Here is an 11,389-nt window from a genome sequence, read left to right on the forward strand (position 1 = left end):
ATTAACCTGTGAAGAACAAATTCTCAAATATACTTGACCACATATAAGAGAATATGTGATGTGCTGTGTCATTTCTGAACATAGCTTTCATTCAATCTCATTAGAGTGACTAAACATGACATGTATAATCAATATCATCAGACAACAGGGTGAAAAAAGCAATGTGGTACAGACATTACAATTACAGAAAACTGTTAGACTGAGAAAAATCTGCATACTCTTTTTAATCAGCAATGATCTATGCAAACAACAATGGATTACATATTAATTTACTTCAATGAAGCTGAAAATATACTTTGACTACAGCACAAGTAGACTATAAATCCATTTCTCCTAAACTGGTATGCGTTATGCAATGCATGTTTGTTCCCCTTCCCTGCCTCCCCCCCAACCCCCCATAGTGAGTCATATGTTGAAGTCCTAAACCTCCATGCAAGGCTAGTTGGAGACAGGGCTTTTGAGAGATATTAATTAGAGTTAGATGAGGTTGTGAGCGTGGAGCACTCATGATGAGTTTAGAGGTCATATGAATGCACAGTGAAATGATAGCTGTCTATAAGCCAAGAGGAGAATTCAAAATGAAATCTACCTTACCAGTACCTTCCAAAGGAGTTTAAAATAACAGAATTGAAGTAACTTTAGTTCTGCATTTTCTTCTTTACAATTACTTTACTATCATTGTTTACTTAAAACTAATGTGTAAATATAGGAATAGGTAGTATCACAAGAGCTGGAGTCACAACCTACACCTGAATTGAACTCAATGATTTTAAATCATTAGGTAATGAGTCTATAAATAAATACTCATAGCTGAGTCTGTGTGTTGGAGGCTGGCTATATAACTGGGAATTGCAAAACTAACATGACACAAAAGGAATATTTCTAAAATAACAAATGATTTTTAAATTCTTAATTTGATATCTATATCATTAAATTTTAGTGGTAATCATAGTAATTGTTGAGAACATAAAGATTTTTGTAGAGGAGCACTTTATAAGTGACATTTAGAATTGACAGTACAGAGTGCAGTGGTTTAAAAAAAGATAATTTTAGCAGATTTTATATTTTTAAAAATTTTCTACATGCAAAACAGCCCTTTTGTACTTACAGTTGGTTTTCAGTTTTTTAAAATTATAGTTAGGTAATATAAATAAGTACATTGTATAATGCCAGATTCTTCTAATAAATGTCATTGGTCACTACTATATATTATTATTAAACTATTATTATTGATAAGAACATTCTTGTACAAAACATTTTCTACATGTGTAATTTTTCTTTTGGATTACTTTCTAAAATCAAAATTTTGGTACATGAAATTTCCAATATGAGGTAATGCTCCTAGAAAAAGTATATGAGCAAGAATAGTGGAAATTATCCTTGTGAAAACAGTGAAAACAGTCATTCATTTGATTTACTTTGTTTTTTTCTATTTGATTACTGGTGGGATTTTAACAAATATACTTATTGACTTGTTATATTTCTTATTTTGAAATTTTATTTTTAAAGTCTTTCCCAGCTTTTCTGTTTGGATACTATTCTTTTATTTATTTTATATAGTGATTAATCTGTAGTGATCTTTATTAGGACTAATAACAACTTGCTTATCTTTGGGACAAGTTATGGAATGTTTAAAGGAGACTGCTCTTTGAGTCTGAAATGGTGAAAAATGAAATAGTGATTCAATTACAGTCTGTGGTAAAACATGTACTTGTAATAATTGTACACATGTTATGAGACTTGCTAAGAAAATGGCCCCAGATAATTCTGTTAACTAAAATTTGTCCCAAAGAGATAGTGGAATACCATTTATTGGTAGTAATATAGTTAAATGAAGATGAAAGTTTCTTAGGTGATGGTAAAGACTTTAGTTTTGTACTTGTTAAGATGAATGGATGTGAAGAAGGACCTTGATCTAGTTCATATCTAGCAGATTAACTCCAGAGTAATAATGGTTAAGTGAGTGGAAAAACTATAACAAGTCAGATAGAGAATAGGCTCATAAAATCTCTGACATCTGGGCAAATTGTAGTATTTTTGCCATATCTCACTTTCTGCATTCAGTTCAAGTTGCTTGTTTTTATATCTGTTTCTTCCTTCTCCCCAAGTTATTATGATCTGTTACACATTCGTGATTTGGAATTTCCCCAAGAGCTATAATACAGTAATTGATCAATAATGTTGAAAAATTGAATAAGTAATCTAATTCCAGGTCCACTGCTCTTCCAAATGAACCTTGTTACTTTCTATGATTACAAGGGCTTTGGATGTCCTTTTGCTGATCTAGGGTTCAAAGGTGCTGGGAACAGCAAAGAAAAGTCACAGCAACATCAGTTTGGCCACGGATGCTGCCTAATGGTGTGTTAAAACTCTGCAGTGAAGAATAACTTGCTGACATCATGCCTCCTAAAGGGACACACAAATGCTGACGCCTTTGTTTTTTAATTGGTCAGTTGTGTCCTATAAAATTTGGCATGAGAAATACTCTGCCCTTTCAGGTTACTCTGGACATAAAAATCCCTAACCAAGCAAAATGCTCATGTGTGATTGAAAGCATCTCTCTCCTTTAGCAGAATAATGTACTTTCCCTTTTGAAGTAGTATTTAATGTTCTGTTTGGTAAACATGTACCAAGGTGATTCTTTGGTCAGCTAGACCAATGAGATTACTGCTTTACATATAGGAAAGTGAACAGTCAGATAATCTGAGAAACACAGGGAATACGAAGACAGGAGAAATGAATAGTCTGTTGGCACATGAATTCTAAAAGAAATATCTTATTTGGAGAAATTAAAATAAGAAGAGCCAATGTTAAAAATAAACAAAAGTGTACAGCCAACCAGCCTAGAGATAGGAAATTCTCAGAGTTTACAAAGACTAAGGAAGCCCTTCTGATCTAAGGGGTAAGCTGCTAATGAAATTCAGTATAAACGTATTGTAATGACTACAATTTATATATATTCATGCAACACATACTAAGTCTACAGTGTCAAAGCATACTATAGATTATAAAATGGACTCCTAATGAAAACATATGTTTTATCTAACATCAGGTTTTAGAAGAAATCTAATAAGGAAAAGAAAATGAACCATTTATTGATTGATTAACATATGGAATTTAAGGCTATCATATACTATTTTATCTATTTTAAAGATAAAAACAGAGATTTAAACAAACCTGTTATGTAATAAAGCTTCCAGGAGGTAGAAGACATGAAAGCTTAACCCTGGTATTAATTTTAGCTAATGGTCTTAACTATGTTTCATTTCTTGTACCAGGATTTAAACCTAGTTCTCACGTCTGTCTCATGGTAGAACAGCTGAGATAATTAACTGGAATACAAGAAAATATACAAATTACTGTGACATAAGGAAAGCTATAATCAATTCAACCATAAAGGAAGTTAGAAGGAGAAAGGGTTCCCTTTGGCCATGGCCTTATAACCAACATGAGATTTGAACAACTTTGGAAGATGGATATAATTACAGTTGATAAAGATGGGGAGAAATTCTCTTTAGGCAGAAGGACAAACAGTAAAGGCAGAAATCCAAAGTATAGGACTTACCACTGAATGTCAATTAATGCAGTTGTACTAGAAAAATGAGGAATGAAGTAGATAAAGTATGCAGAACTTTGAATTCCTGTGGAGAAAGGCAAAAAGTTATTCTGTGGGTATTTGAAAATTTCTCACAGTGGGAATATCATACTCCGAAGACTTCTGTAGGAAGATTAATTTGACAATAGAATGCAATGTAGATGAGAATTGGGAGATGCCGGAGGCAGTTACCAAACAGACATTGTTACAAGGACACCAGTTTGAAATATGTACAATAATATGAAAAGCCCTATGGGAAAGAGAAAGTAATTATAATTGAGAGCCTACTATGGACCAGCACTCTACTGGGTATCCCAGATGATTAAATACATTATATCATTTACATGTCATTATCCCTCTATTATGGTGGGATTCCCTGGTGGCTCAGACGGTAAAGAATCTGCCTGCAATATACAGCTGGTTCGATCCCTGGGTCGGGAAGATCCCCTGGAGAAGGAAATGGCGACCCACTCCAGTATTCTTGCCTGGAAAATCCCATGGATGGAGGAGCCTGGCGGGCTACAGTCCATAGGGTCGCAAAGACTCCACTTTCAATTTCAAGGTGGTTTCAGTTGCAGCTGATGAAACTATTCTTAGAAATCTTGAATATGGGAAGTCAGTTTCTTTCTCTTAGGCACAGTTGCTGATTGTGATATGTGTCTAGTCAGAGAAGTTGGGGTCAGGAAGGAGTTTCAATCAACGGTAAAATAATAGTGATGAAAATAATAGCACAGATGCTGTGTCGAATGCTTTAATCTCATATATGTCTCACTACAATCCTAAGAAATATGTATTATTTTAAAAATGTTTATACTTATTAGTAAAATTAGAGAATAGAAACCAGTTAGGCATTTTATTGGGAAGGGATTTGATAGATTATATACTTTAAAAACTTTGGTAGAATGGGAGTAAAGTCCAGAGAAGATCACCTTAGTGGTCTGGATATGAGGAAATCAGCAATTGTTAAAATTATAGGAAATTGCTAGTGATCTCTGTTCCCTGTAATGCCAAAATAAGTGGTTTTTCAGGACCACTCCTGAAGCTACTGCAATCTTCCTAGATACCTTCCACCCTTGTGTGTACCTTTTACTATTAGAGCAGAGTAATGGTTTCTCGTTCTCAGTTCTTGGATAAGTTTTGTGTCATTAACTGGAATGTGAACCTGACCTCTGACGGCAGGTGGGTGTGGGAAATGAATTTTCCAGTCTTCCAGTCTCTGAGGAGACAATCTAGATCTACATTGTTCCTGTATAACATGACACAGGCTTTTTCTATTTACTTCTAATTCTTTAAAAATAATTTATGTATTTCAAAATATGAAATAGAATTTTGTTCATCTAGGAAAAACATTTTATCCTCATGAGTATGCCACTTGTGATAGTGCTCAAATTGCTAAGGATGTTGTTAAGCAAAACTGTATCTTGCCTTTTCTTTCTTAGATAAAATTCTCGTGTTTTTTTTATCCCCCCTTCGGTTTTTACAGTATTATTCTATCACAGATAAAATTACATTGACATGCTTTATATTTGAGAAACTTTAAAGTAGTATTTATTATACATTTTGCTATAAAACATGCTAATAATGCATTCTGATTTATTTTTTCTGCTAACAGATTCTGATTAGCTTAAAATGAGAAACCATTGAAAATGAAAGTAAGAAATCAAAGGTGGAAAATCTGAGTATTTTCTTTCTAAAAGTTATGTAATTCTGGCAGGAACCAGTGTGGGGATTACACTTTTGATTTAAATCAGTGATGTTTGTGTGTGTGATATACATATCTCACATGTATCATATAATATATGTGTGTAAGCTATACAGAGAAAAACAACTATATATGTGTATATAAAACATACATATGTGTATGAAATATATATGTTTAGCTGACATACACACAACTCATCCATCATATTTTTTTATTAACCCATACTCTAAGTTTAAGGATTTAGATGCTTGTTGAGACCAAACTCTTTAAGCTTCAAAATGCCAAAATGTATTACTTTAAAAAAATCAGTTCTATGTAGTGATGATTTACTGTACACATATATTTTGACTGTCAAGGAAGAAATGCATTTATATCCGAAGCAGCCTTTTAATAACTACTAAAATTATTAGCAGGGCTGATATTTAGTTGATGCACATAGACACAGTTATAGCATTGAAATGATTTTATGCTTGTTGCTAAAACTCCACACCCTGAGAATCCTTCACTACCATAGATGCCACCACCCCTCCCCTGCACCCAGTAAACTTCAGCATAATCTATGAACTAAAGGATTCACTGACACCGCTGGGTCTATAAAACTCTTCCCTAATGTGTTCTGATTGGACAGTGTTTGGGCTGTGCCAGTTGTTAACTGTAAAATCACCACTGATTGTTACATTTAAAAAAGAATATTTAGAATAAACATGTGTATGTTGCACATTTAGCAAAACATTTTATAATACTTTCTAAAAGTCTGCAGAGGTTATTAGATGATTTAAAATTCCTTTGTAAATACTGCAGTTCTCCCCGATGCCATCTGATTGTTTGATTTGAAATGACCACAAATATCTTTTGTAGGCCAAACAACATATTACACATCAAAACCACACTTTCTTAGCGTGTAACTCTGTTTAGAAAACATCTTCAAATCCTTTAGATTGTTCTCACTGCTTGCTTTATGTTCATTCTTTTTCCTTTAATATGTTTATAGTTTTTCAATTATTTGTAGAAGTCAGATTGTTAGTGAGCAGTCTTGTCCCTCTGAGGCCCATTTCGAATTCCAAGTTTAATATTTTGTTTTATTCTTCATTTCAATATAGCAAAGGTAAGTTAGAAGCAAGACACTAATAATAAATATCTCTCATGAAAATAGTGTATTTATGAAGTCAATAATGTACTACAGGCAATTAAAGAGACGGATAGCCCCTCCATTATAGAAGTTCATGGTCTCTATGGTGAATTTCCCTTATTTGTTAGAATGATTGATTCAGATTTTAAATTATCTTCTCATGATAGTTAAAAAGTTCACCTTGATATTGTTACTGGGTACCTTAAGTGAAGGACAGAGGATTCTGGCATGTTGCAGTCCGTGGGGTCACAAAGAGTTTGCCACAACTCAGTGACTGAGCAGCAACACCACGTTAAGTATTTACTGAGAAATCATCTAACACATTAGGTGCTTGTATTGACTTCTAAATGAATGATAAAATAAGACTCCTGGGATATTAGGTCTCCATGAGGTCTCTTTAGACTCCTGGTTATTGAGGTAACTTAAAAAACAGTGTGAAAAAGGTAAAGGGGTACTTACAGTTTTGTGGTATCCAAAAGTGATTCCAACTGTGTAACCACCTACACCCTGTTGCTGCTTTCCCAGTCACCACCTCACACTATTCTCCCTTCTTTTTCCCACTAGAAGTGGGATGTTGGATTATATTTGCCGGAGCTGAAAGAAAGGAATTTCATACATACAAAATGGCAGTGTTAGTAAGAACATTCCAAGAATAACTATGTACTTATTCATAGATACCCCTCTCATGTCAAACTGCCCAGGTTTAAAGGTTTTCTGTTTATTAATTTTTAATGAAGTTAAAACCTTGGGGCAAGGTTAAGGTAAACGGAAAAAAAGTGGGATTACAGAAGAATTAGGAAAATAGACAAATTGTTAACCTTGACTATTTGCATATCTGAAAGGGGGTAGTAAATAATTATAAGGATGATAAAGCAGAATGAGTCCTTAAATTTGGAAAACAGGAAGAAATTTTTGTAAAACTCTAGGGATATGACAGGAGGAAAAACAAGGCAGAAAGTTTTCTTTTGTTGTAAATTATATAAAATAATTTCTATAACATAAAAGCCAGTGAATAATGCAGGATGGTTGTTATTGAACTCAGGTTCAGCTGCTTGCTGCTCAAAAGCCAATGATCAAGGACAAGTGTTTGTAGAAAGGTAGGTTGCTTTTTTCAGAAAAGCCAGAAATCTGGGGAGAGAAAGTGGACTCCTGTTCTGAGGCCAACTCCAAAGATTCTGCTCAACCATGACAGTTTTTTAAAGGAGAAACAGGGAAAGGGGCAGGAGGTTGGATTCTGCATCATTCTTCATTTCATGCACACTGGCTGCTGCTTTCTTCAGATTTTTTTTTTCTGCCATATATTCTGCCTGCAGGATTGCTAAGGGGACTGCTGAGGGTAGAGAGCTAGTCATTCTTTAATTTTTAATTCTTCATTCTTACTTGTTTTAATCTAGGGAAAAAAATCAACAGGTTATGCAGGGCATGGTGTGCATTCAGGAGAGCATAAGTCAGGAGATAAATAACCTAGTGAACTCATTCATAAAATTAGGTTTTTTCAAGGTTAGAGAACAGAAATGAGAAAACAGTTAAGGGGCAAAAGAGCTGCTTTTAATTCCCCATGTTCAACTATCATTCCATTTCTACATGATTAAGAGTGAGGATCCATCACTTGTAACTTCTTCATACTGACATATGGAGCCGTATTCTTAGCATAGAAGATGTTAACATGGGTCTGTAGCATCTCTTGCTGACAATTTTAGTTGCCCACTTACATATATGGGTAGAGAAAGCTGCAATATTTTGATGCCCACAAAAATATAGATTATTGCCTGCAATAATGTTAATCTCATTCTCTTGAGTCCAGTTCTAGGAATTGTTCTAATCACAGATTCAGTACTGCTCATGATGGAGCAGCTTATGTCATGGCTACTGGCTGGTCATCATGCAATTAGTTGTTCCCTCTGGTACTGGTTACAGTCAGTCAGTCTTGTCTGACTCTTTGGGATCCCGTGGACTGTAGCCTGCCAGGCTCCTCTATCCAAGAAATTATCCAGGCAACAATAATGTAGTAATTAATCATTCCCTTCTCCAGGGAATCTTCCTGACCCAGTGATCAAACCCGAGTCTCTTGCATTGCAGGCAGATTCTTTACCATCTACTCAGGAATGTGCATCAGACCCTGAAAAGTTCTGTGACTCAGTTGTCCTAATCATGAACTTCTTGAGTGCACTCTTTTGTGACTCAGGGAGGCCTGGGAGACTTTAACTTTTCCACAAACAAGAGGCAGGGGACATGGAGGGTCTTTGTGTTTGGAGGGGGATACAGGGTTTTGCTCAATAAAAATAGAAAAATTCTACAGACTTCAGAACAATGACCTAATGACATGAAAGAGATTGACAACTTAAAATAATGTGTAACTTACACCAACAGAAAAATTTACAACCCTGAAAAACAAGTTTATCTTAGAAGTATAACATTTAAATTCCATACAGATTAATTGCTCTTTCTTGTTTCAAGTCACTTAAAAATGAACTATAGTGTACAATAAAGAATTAGATTCAGAAAGAGAAATAGAAAAGAATTAATTTATGACAGGCTGACAAGATAAATTAATGAAAAAAACTAAAACATATTTCAAAACTCTAAAAGACCAAATGCAGCAGTGAAGGTTAAGAAAACTCAATATAATCAGAGAACAGTTGGAGATGGCAAGAAATATTATGTTTTTCCCATAGAGTAATTATCAAAACCATCTGAAAGTTAAATATGAATACAAAATATGAGCCAAGGGTTCAGTACAAAGCCTTTTATTGGAGAGACTCTGTTGATTAAACTGAATCAATTTAAGTAGAAGTGAATGCAATATTTTTTGACATTTGTACTCTTTTGCCCTAATAAGTGTCACTAACAGATAAATAAGCATACAAAATATAAACCATGGGTTCAGTAGTAAGCTTCTCATTGGAGAGAATCTGTTGATTAAACTGTATCAATTTCAGTGAAAGTGAATGAAAAAATTGATGGCGTTTATATACTCTTTTGCCCTAATAAATGTCACTAACTGACCACTATTGGGAGCTGTATGTCTATTGCTTCATTTTTTAGATAAAGTTTCCTATATATATTATGAATTTTGTGTTGCTGCCTCACTATTTTGGACAAAGAAAATGAAATACTGTACTTTGATAATATCTCTAGTTCTTTTACTTCTAGATTCTTTTTGTCAGTCTCCAGTAAGATTTCAATGAGAATTGTTCCATATGTTGTTGTTGTTTTTTATTTGTTTATGGGCAGAGGTGAGTTCTGTGTTCTCCTATTCCATCATCTTGATCTAAATATTATGGTTCATTCCTTTTAAGTATGAAGTAGTATATGAGTGTGTGTGTATATATATATATATATATATATATATGTCTATAGTATATGAGTGTTTAGAACTTGGGTACTCCAGTCATATAACCTGGGTTAGAACATAAGGTTTACAATTTCTAAGGATATAGTTTGAATAAGGTTCTCATAAGATAGATTCATATCTTATAGAAAGGAAATAATAATATAATTTGTTAGTTAAAAATATTTAATATAAAACACATAGGACAATGTCTATTACATAGTTCTTACTCATTATTACTATTATAATTATACACCTCAAAGAAAATTATATCTTACTCAACTTAATGAAGCTGTTTAATATTGTAATTATTTAAAAATATGTGGCTTTACCATACTCTAATTTTTATCATTGGTACTATGTTAAAATGCACTTAAAAATTTGATTTATGGTGGTAACTTAAATTTAGCTAAGAACAAAAAAATGGTGTAATTTTTAGTTTTCAAGGTCTTTTTGAAAAAAAAAAAAAGGTAAATACAGAAAGCCTGATGACCAGCCAGCGCCGAGCGATGGGCATCTCTCGGGACAACTGGCACAAGCGTCCTAAGACCGGGGGCAAGAGAAAGCCCTACCACAGGAAGCGGAAGTATGAGCTGGGACGCCCCGCTGCCAGCACAAAGATTGGCCCCCCGCCGCATACACACAGTCCGTGTGCGGGGAGGCAACAAGAAGTTCCGGGCCTTGAGGCTGGACGTGGGGAACTTCTGGGGCTCCGAGTGTTGTACACGCAAGATAAGAATAATCGATGTTGTCTGTAATGCATCCAACAAGGAACTGGTCCGTACCAAGACCCTGGAGAAGAACTGTATTGTTCCCGTCGACAGCACGCCGTACCGACAGTGGTACGAGGCCCACTATGCACTGCCCCTGGGCCGCAAGAAGGGGGCCAAGCTGACTCCTGAGGAGGAAGAGATTTTAAACAAGAAACGATCAAAGAACATTCAGAAGAAATACGATGAGAGGAAAAAGAATGCGAAAATCAGCAGTCTTCTAGAGGAGCAGTTCCAGCAGGGCAAGCTTCTTGCATGCATCACTTCAAGACCAGGCCAGTGTGGCCGAGCAGACGGCTATGTGCTAGAGGGAAAAGAGCTCGAGTTCTATTGAGGAAGATCAAGGCCCGGAAAGGCAAATAAACCCTCTCCCCTCCTGTCTTAGCTCATCTAATAAAGCCGTATACTGGTCTATGCCATGTTCAAAAAAAAAAAAAAAAAAAAAAAGAAAGCATGATGAGTCAATGGCCCAAATACACATTTAGGCCCAAATACATACTGTTAACATGTTATTGGGATGTATAATTTTCAAGGGTCACCACTAAAACATTTACCATATGAACATTCAAGATGACTGAACATGATATTTGAAAAACTCTAGGAAATATCTTAATCAATAAATAAATATATTGATTTATTATTGTAGAAAAATATTTGTAGAAAATTAATTTCTTTAAAAAATTTTATAGTAGAGGATTGCTGCTAATTCCTGATAAAGTATAAAATAATGGGCGGACTATTCAAAGGTATATTTTATTCACCAAGATAGATTTTCTGGGCCATAAAATATATCTTAAGAAATGTAAAAGAAGAGAAATCTTACTATATCTGCTCATAGACCAGAGTGGAATTAAATTAAAAA

The 11,389-nt window shown here is 34.6% G+C and overlaps 1 pseudogene; it reads left to right on the forward strand.

Moving 5' to 3' along the window:
* The first annotated feature begins 10,282 nt into the window (after positions 1–10,282).
* On the forward strand, positions 10,283–10,880 carry LOC136152933 (small ribosomal subunit protein eS8 pseudogene; annotated as a pseudogene).
* The last annotated feature ends 509 nt before the right edge of the window (positions 10,881–11,389 follow it).

This window comes from Muntiacus reevesi, chromosome 22, assembly GCF_963930625.1.
Source record: "Muntiacus reevesi chromosome 22, mMunRee1.1, whole genome shotgun sequence".
Classification (NCBI taxonomy): domain Eukaryota; kingdom Metazoa; phylum Chordata; class Mammalia; order Artiodactyla; family Cervidae; genus Muntiacus; species Muntiacus reevesi.